Genomic DNA, 8,710 nt, shown 5'->3' on the forward strand with positions numbered 1-8,710 from the left:
GAGTCTCCTGCAGTGCCAAGAAAAGCAGAGCCCTGTGCTCCCAGGGCCCTGCTGTGCCCACGGGAGCTGCTGTTTGTCAGCACATGGCTACGTACCCCTGCCAGCTCCGTGTTCTCCTGGCTCTGACAGCTTCTTGGAAGTGCTGCTTGGAACAACCTATGTTTGTCACTTTTGGTTTTTTTATTTTGCTTTTCCCTTTCTTTCTCTCCTGGGCTTCGTCTCTTGGTTGCAAGAATGCTGTGTACTTTCCAAAACTGCCCTCACTCCATGTAGAAGTGCCTTGTTTTTGCACAGCAATCTGGACGGGTAGCCTGCAAATCCCCAGAGCACAAGCCTGGCTGCCTGCCTGTCCTTGCAGAGCCCCAGCTCCTGAGATGGATTTGTCACCATTCCCTCCATCTGCCTTTCTGCCCTTCTAGCCAGCCTGCCTGTACCTGGTTGTGTGCTGAGAAGCACCAATACCTTGAGAATTCCTGGTCTTCATCTCTGACCTCACAGATGGCACTTGTTGTTTTCTTCTTAGTGCTACTCTGGTTTTAAAACCAAAAGGCTGAAGATCTGCTTTATTTGGCTTGAAAATAGCTGGAACCCTCCCAGGTACTGATGTGATCGAGCAGCCAGGGAAGGTCTGTCATTCCCAAATGCTCCCTGAATGGGGGACATGGAGGAGCTGGAAAATTAGGTTTAACCTTGCTAACCCCCTTTGCTTTATGGCTTCCAGGGGGTTTTGAGGTGATGTTTGTGGGTGTTTGTTTTGCAGTGTGAGCTGAGGCACTGGGCTGTGTGCCAAAGATGCCAAAATGGCTCACAGCACTGATGTGCTGTGACAAACACCTTGAACCTGCAGAGTCTGGGAGGGCACAATTCCTGCACCCTGGAGACGTGGTGTTTGCCATGAGCATCCCATGAGCCTCCCCAGCCCCCTGGGTGCTGAGTCAGGTGCTCAGCTGGGCTCCCTGTGGCTGCAGGCAGGGTCAGGGTGAGCCCAGGGGATGGAGTCCTGGGTACAGCCCTGCTCTGCCCTCTGGGGCTACAGTGGGGCATCACTGGGCTCCCAGTTAGCTGGACAGGCTGGGACTGTGTGGGAGGTGACAGAGCAGGGTGTCCTTGGGCTGGGTCTGCCAGGTATCACTGGTGTCACTGGGTGTAGGTGACCCTTTGCTGTAGGGATGTTCTGATATTTAGGGCTAAAACCTGCCAGTTCCTCCTCCCCTGTCCTCTGTCCCACCTTGCTTGGTGCCAGTCCTGGTGCAGGTGGTGATGCCCAAAGTTCTGGTCCCTTTGGGGGGTCCAAGCCTGTCCCGTGTGCCAAAGGGGCTCTTGAAGGGCTGTGTTTGATAGAATCAGAGCATGGCTTGCTTTGAAAGGGACCTCAAAGTCTGATCCTCCACCGCCCCTGCCAGGGGCAGGGCAACGTCCACTAGACCAGCTTGCTCAGGGACCCATCCCACACGGTTCTCAACACTTCCAGGATTGGCACAACCGGAATTTCCTGGCAGAGCACTGTGACATCCCCTGGCACCCCTGTTATCCCGGTTCCCCCCCATTATCCCTGTCCCCCCTGTTATCCCGGCTCCCCCCGTTATCTCGCTTCCCCCGTTATCCTGATTCCTCCCGTTATCCCCGTCCCTCCCGTTATCCCAGTTCCCCCTTGTTATCCCATCTCCCCCCGTTATCCCGCTCCCCCCTTTTATCCCGGACCCTCCCCGTTATCCCGGTTCCTTCTTCATTATCCCGCTTCCTCCATTATCCCGGTTCCCTCCCGTTATCCCGGTTCCTCCCCGTTATCCCGGCTCTCCCCGTTATCCCGGTTCCTCCCGTTATCCCTGTTCCTCTCCATTATCCTGCTTCCTCCATTATCCCGGTTCCCTCCCGTTATCCCGGTTCCTCCCCGTTATCCCGGCTCTCCCCGTTATCCCGGTTCCCCCCACCCCGTTATCCCGGTTCCTCCCGTTATCCCGGTTCCTCTCCATTATCCCGGTTCCTCCGTTATCCCTGTTCCCTCCCGTTATCCCTGTTCCCCCCGTTATCCCGGTTCCTCTCCGTTATCCCGATTCCTCTCCATTATCCCGGTTCCTCTCCATTATCCCGGTCCCTCCTGTTATCCCGGCTCTCCCCGTTGTCCCGGTTCTCCCCTCGTTATCTCGGTTCCTCCCCCGTTGTCCCGGTTCCTCCCCCGTTATCCCGTCCCGCTCCCCGCGTGTCTGCTGCCCCCTCCTGGGCACGCCCGGTACTGCAGGGCCCCGCTGCCCCCGGCTCTGCCCCGCTCCCGCTGCCTCCCATGGCCAAGGGCACCTTTGGGGGGCTCCCCGCTGCCTCCCACTGCCCAGGGCACCTTTGGGGGGCTCCCCGCTGCCTCCCATGGCCAAGGGCACCTTTAGGGACCTTCCCGCTGGCTCCCACCGCCAAGGGGATCCTTTAGGGGCCGTCCCTGCTGGTTGCAGGCTGCCCGACCGGCCCCGCTGCGGGTGGGAATTCTGGGATCTCAGTAATGGTGGTGAATCCTGCTGGATGCAGGAGTTCGTGTTTTTTCCTTTTCTTTTTTCCCCTTTTCCCTCTTCTTCCCCTGCTTTTTCCCCTCCCCCTGCCTTCCCCCCTGCCCTGTTCCACCCGTGGGGTTTGCCATGGGCAGGAATAGATAAGAGTCCTGTGGATGTCCCCATGGATGTCCTCATGGATGTGTCCCCATGATGTCCCCATGGCTCTGGGAAGGTCCTGGGTGCTGGGGGTGTCTCCAGTGCCAAAGGCACTGCCTGACCTGTGGGCCCTGCCCTTGCTGCCACAGCGTCGCCCTGCCAGCCCTGGGTAGGGCGGTGGCTTGAGGCATTTTGCCCAGTATTGGAGGGAAAAGATCTGTTTTTTACTCCAGGCTGGTTATTTTGGGGAAGCAGGGGGGGTGCAGGAGGTGGTCTGGCTGCTCGAGGCACATGGAGGGGAACAATGGAGCCACTGTGCAGCCGAAGGCCCCGGCTCCGTCAGAAAGGTCCAGCAGGGGTTTTCAGCACGTTCCTATTCCGCTGCTCAGCTGCTCAGGTATAATTACAGGGGGAACAAAGAGCCCTTCAAACCCCCCAGCACAGCCCGGGGCTGTGGGCACACACACACACACGTGTCAGTGCTCAGCGGGTGTGAGGGGACAGTGACCATGCACACCCACAAAAGCAGCCCAGCAGGGATGGGGACACTGGGCAGGCCTTGGGAACAAACCCTGGGGGCATCCCCAGCTTCCTTGGGAGCCACAGCTGCAGTGGGGAGGCTCCTCTGCAGAGCCACACTCCTGGTGAGCACCCCAAGGCAGAAAGCAAAGGGCAAATCTCACCCTGCCTCTTGTCACACATCCTACTCTTGCTATCCATTCATGAAGTGCCTTTCCTTCTGCCTCTGGCCAAATCTGCTGCAGAGGCAAGGGGCATCAGTGGGACAGCTGGGGCTTCACCCCTAAGCTGTCCCAGCCCACACCAGCCAGGGCAGGAGGTTTGATTTAGCAGGATGTGGGGCAGGGGGGTTCTTGCAGGCAGCACCACCATGCAGCTGGGTGCCAGTGTGCTCCATGCATGGCTGTCACAGGCATCTTTTATGAAAAAATCCCTTCATTAGGATTTTTCCTCCTGAGAAGCTGAGAGGCCTCAGGAACAAAATGTAACCAATGGTTATCTGCACTGTGGAATGCAACAGGTGGATCTGTGATTGGTCCATGTTGGATGTTTCTAATTAATGGCCAATCACAGTCAGCTGGCTCAGACAGAGACGAGACAGAGCCTTTGTTATCATTCCTTCCTATTCTATTCTTAGCCAGCCTTCTGATGAAATCCTTTCTTCTATTCTTTTAGTATAGTTTTAATGTAATGTATATCATAAAATAATAAATCAAGCTTTCTGAAACATGGAGTCAGATCCTTCTCTCTTCCCTCAACCTGAGACCCCTGTGAACACGGTCACACATGGCACTGCACAGTCCTGCCTGCTCCTCACAGTGCTCTGGGCAAAGCCATGCCAGGCTCCTGCCAAGCCCCACAGCCTTGGGGCTGTGCATGAGCACCCAGGGGTGCTGCTCAGCTCATCCACTGGCAGTTCCACCAATGCCAAACCCCCCTGGCCACACGGGGAGGGAGCTGTGTCCAGTCCTGTCCTTCTCAGTGCTGATCTCTTACTGCCCTGCACCCTCATTACTGCAGCAGTGCATGGAAATCAGGGCCGTGCTTTCAAGCCCAGTTGTTTATTTAAGCTGTTTAAAAAGTGACTTTCCTTCCCTAGTGAATCCTGAGAAAACTATGCATGTGTTTCTTTTGAGAGCAGGATGAAAGGAGATTGCCAGTGCCCTCCCTCCCTCCCTGGATCCCCAAAGCCCCCAGCAGTGCTGCAGCGTGGGGCTGATCACAGGGAGCTGTGCCAGCACTGACCCCCACCCCTAATCAGGCCATCCAAGCCCAGCTTCAGCCTTGGGGGACACTGCTGGCCCCTGGGACACTGCTGGCCCCTGGGCTTGGTCCTTCCCTGACTTGCAGGGAGTCCAGAGCTTCACAGGAATTAGCTTGTTTTCAGCTTGCTTTTAGGAAAAATACCCAAAACCACTGACAAAAAGGAAGCCTAATTTTCCACAGGCTTTTTGGCTGCAGGGCAGGGCTGAGTGCCCAGGGTTGTGGGCACAGAAGCGTGGCAGTCTCTGCCCCTGAACTGCCCATCTCAGGGCTAATAACACCCACTCCTGGCACTGCTGGTGCCACAGGCATCCACGGGTGCCTCACTTTGTCCTTGCTGCTGTTTGGGTTTATTTCAGAGCCTGGCCAGCAGGGCCACACGCCTGAGCAGTTCCTGATGTGCTTGAAGCCTCTTGAGCAGGTAATTGTAATTCCTCAGCAACCCAGCTTGGCTTATTTTGGCCCCAGCATAGTTTTGCATCCTGAGGCCCAGCTGGGTAATTTATAGCTCTGTCAGAAAAAGGATAAAATCAGCACAGGGTTTCTGGGCACTGTGCAAATCTGGGCCCTGTGTGCTGGGAGTGCCCTTGGTGGGATGCTCAGGGACCCCACTGGGGTGTGTGGGTAGTGCTGGGACCAGGCTTGGTAGGAGAGGGATTTTATGCCTTGTGATGCAGTAACTGGCCCCTTGGCTCAGCCTGGCTGGCTGAGTCCCTCCTGTGCACTGCATCAGCCCTGGGTACCAACACCTTGGGGGCAGTTTTCAAGAGAAGGTTTCTCCCTGCTGCTTTACCCTGGCTGATGGGCAGAGCAGCATCCCCACATCCCCTGCTCCTGAGGGCCAGGGATGCAGACATTTACACTGAGCAGTGAGGGCTGTGGGCCCCTGGCCCTCCTGGGGGCTGTGCCTGGGTGTGGGGCAGGGACAGCCCCAGGCAAAGGGCTCAGAGCAGGGGACACAGGCTGCTCTCAGTGCGTGTCTGCTGCTCATCCTGGTGCACATCCCCTGGTGATGCTGGCCTACACTCTGTGCTTCTCCACAGGGCATGGACAGGGACCTGGAGAATTGCCCCACTCCTGCCAGGGAGGTGACCAAGTCACAGCACAGCAGAGGGGCCTGCCCTGGGGCTGTCCTTGCCGAGGCAAAACCTCTGGTACAGAACAGCCTCACTTTTACAGCTCCCCTTGGGCCAGCCCTTGCACTCAGGGGTTGCAAATCCCCTGCTTTAACCGAGTTTTTCTGGTTTTCCTGCAGGTGTTGTTACAAACTGCCCTGGAAGCCAGGGGCAGCTGCCACCTCAGTGCCAGGAGCGGTGTCACCAGCTGGGCTGAGTGAGCAGGGAAGGGACCGTGCCCACCCTCCACGTGTCCCACAGCTGCTCTCCCCTTTCTGAAAAACACTCAACCAACCCACGGGGAAACCTGCTGGGTGATGCGGGGCAAAACGCAGCGCAGTGGCCGTTCAGAAAGCAGCCAAACCCTTTGATTCGGACAGAAGATGTGCCCCGAAGGTGGCCAGAGGTGCCCGGTGTGTGTCCCGGGCTGTCCTGAGCCCTGGGCATGATGGGCAGTGTGATCACCGGGCTGAGGCTGGGGTTCTTCACTAGATGGCAGCAGCTTCTTCCAAACAGCGCAGTGACACAGCCCAGGCGGGGAGCGAGGCACCCGGCACGGGCTGAGCGCTCCTCTGGGATCTTGTGTCACGGCGGGAAAGCCGGGATTTCATTATTTCATTTTCTTCTTGATGTTTTTAAAGGTAATGCTCTGCTCTGGAGCTGAAGTGGCAGTTTGATGTGGTGGGGCTGCCGAGAGCAGGGGATCCCCATCGCCTTCGAGCCTCACCCGCACCTGGAGATGCTCATGCCACACCTATCCTACACATGAATTATCCCGTGCATCCCTAAAGCATTCGATGCTTTTCCTAAATCCAGCTCTTGGAGCCATGTAAAGGTGTTTTCATGCCCGATTTTGTGCCCAGCCGTGTTTCTGGCTGCCTGGGGACAGGCAGAAGCTGCAGGCAGAGCTCAGAGCAGAGTTGTCAAACAGGACGGGCCGTGTCCCTTCCCCGGCACAGGCTGGGTTATTGTGGGATCCGGCAGAGACATTCCCGAGCGAGAACACGCAACTGGCTGGCTGGCTCCTGTCCGAGACATTTGTGTTAATCAGCGATTATGCAAATAAACAGCTCTGCCACGCTCCCGGCTCGCGGCGCGATGAGGAGCATCTGTTCCTATGGCAGGCGAGTGTCCCCTGCAGGAGCTCGCAGCTCCTCGTTCCCAGCGTGGGACCCGCTGTGAAAAGCAGATTAAAGGCAGGCTGAGGCAGGAGGGGAAAGCAGGAGCCCCGGGAGGCTCCCCCAGCCCGCCCCTGCCACCTCTCCCCTTTCCCCACGTGGCTTGAATTACTGCGGCTGTTTGCTCAATCCATCAGGCTGCAAGAATGAGCCACTCAGTGCTTTCTTGGCCTCTCCTTCCAGCAAAGTGCTGTAAACATAACAAGGCAGGCTTGTTCCAAGCCCCTGAAGTCAAGAAGCAGTGCTCCTCTTGCCCTTTGGTGCTAAATATAACCCAGGATGCTTTCCATTCATAAAATGTGAATTATGCTCTGGCCTCTGAGGGAGGAGAGTGGGTTGAGGAGCTGAGGGCTCTGGATACTCCTCATGCAGGCAACAACCAAAAGGCTTCAGCCCATCCTTTCACAGCCCTCCAGCCCTTCATTGACAGATGGGGGAGGAAATGCTGTTGGGGGAAATGTGGGGCATCCTCTGTTTGAGTTGATTAAAGTATTTTCTTGCATCTCACCCTCAGGTCCATTAGGGCTGGGTGGATTTGCTGGGGAGGTGAGTGCAGGGCATGGTAAGTGTGGGCTGATGGGGTGGCCCAAGCAGCAGCAGCAGCACAGGGGAAGCCCCCAGTGCCCCCAGAGCTGTGTAAGATATTTGAGCATTTTCCAGAAATGGGAGCAGTAGAGTCCTGTACCACTGCTCCCAACACCTAATGAGCACATTAGGACTTTGCCTCCTGCTGGAGGAACTTGCTTTTGGATCCCTTGTGGATCTCCATGGGAATCACCCTTCTTCTGTCCTCCAGCAGCCCTTGGCTGTTGGCACATGCTGTAACATTCTCCCAGTTTCTCCACAGCAGAACCAGATGCAGAGATGTGTCTGAGATTTTTGCCCTCAGTGAGGTTCCTGTTGTGGGGAAGAAGGAACCCCATCTTCTGGTGGAGTTTAGGGAGGAGCTGTTCCCTGGGAAGCCCTGGGTTAGGATGATGGGAGCCAGGGGCAGGTACAAACTGCAGAGGGCCAAGATCCCAGGCATGCCTGAGCATCTCCCTTCTGGGTGGTGTGAGGCTGCAAGTCCTCTGCAGCCCCAAATTCAGCACCTGGAGCCACAGTGAGGCACGGGGTGCACACAACAAGGCTGAGGATGGACTGCATGCAGGGCAGTGCTGCATCTGAGACATTCCAGGTCACAGAGGCCACAGAGGTACCCAGGTGCTGCCCATGTGAGCATGCTGGGGTGCTGCAGGCCATGGGGGGCTGTGCTTCCCCTGCTCTCCTGCCCCGAGGTCAGGGTGGGTTGGCTGCCACTGCAATCTGGATGCTGGGATGTTTCAAACCTCAGCTCAGCACTGCCAAACCAGAAGGTTTCCAGGTACACCCTGGGCCTTTGGATGCCACAGAGATCTAAATAAAGCCTTTAACGCCCACTCTGCAAAATGCTCATGTCCAGCTCCAGGAAAGCTGGCTGCTTTTTATGGCATCTAAATCAGCAGCTTGCTGCTGATGCCAGCAGTGTGTCTAATTGTATAAAACAACAGAGCTTGGCAGAGCCACGCCAGCTAGGGAGGAGCTGGGTTTCACACTGAAGTTTTTTCTCTCTTTTTCCCTTTTCCTTCTTAAATAACCCCATTTGGGCCTCCAATAAAAAACCAAAACATCTGGTGCTGGGTATTTGGCTGCTGGGAAGCAGCTCCTGCTGAGCTGAAAAGCACAGCAGCGATGCAGGGATTCCTGGTATGGATCAGTAACACTTAAGGTCGCATTTGGGCATCATCCCTGTCCCTCCTGGACTTTGAATATATGGCCTGAGGACACTGAGAGAGCTGTGGTGCTCTATGGCAGCATGCAGGTAAATCATGCAAGTCAGTAAAAAGGCAATTGAATCAGTGAAGAGTCCTTCAAGCCTGATTTATTGATGCTCTCATGTGAGATCTCAGCTGTGTGAGATGCTGCGGTGAGAAAGAGATAAATCAGTAAATCACAGGAGCATGGTGTGTGTTCAGTGAGT

This window comes from Agelaius tricolor, unplaced genomic scaffold (genome assembly GCF_023055355.1).
Source record: "Agelaius tricolor isolate 1412-34295 unplaced genomic scaffold, bAgeTri1.0.p SCAF_23, whole genome shotgun sequence".
In the NCBI taxonomy this organism is placed as follows: Eukaryota; Metazoa; Chordata; class Aves; order Passeriformes; family Icteridae; genus Agelaius; species Agelaius tricolor.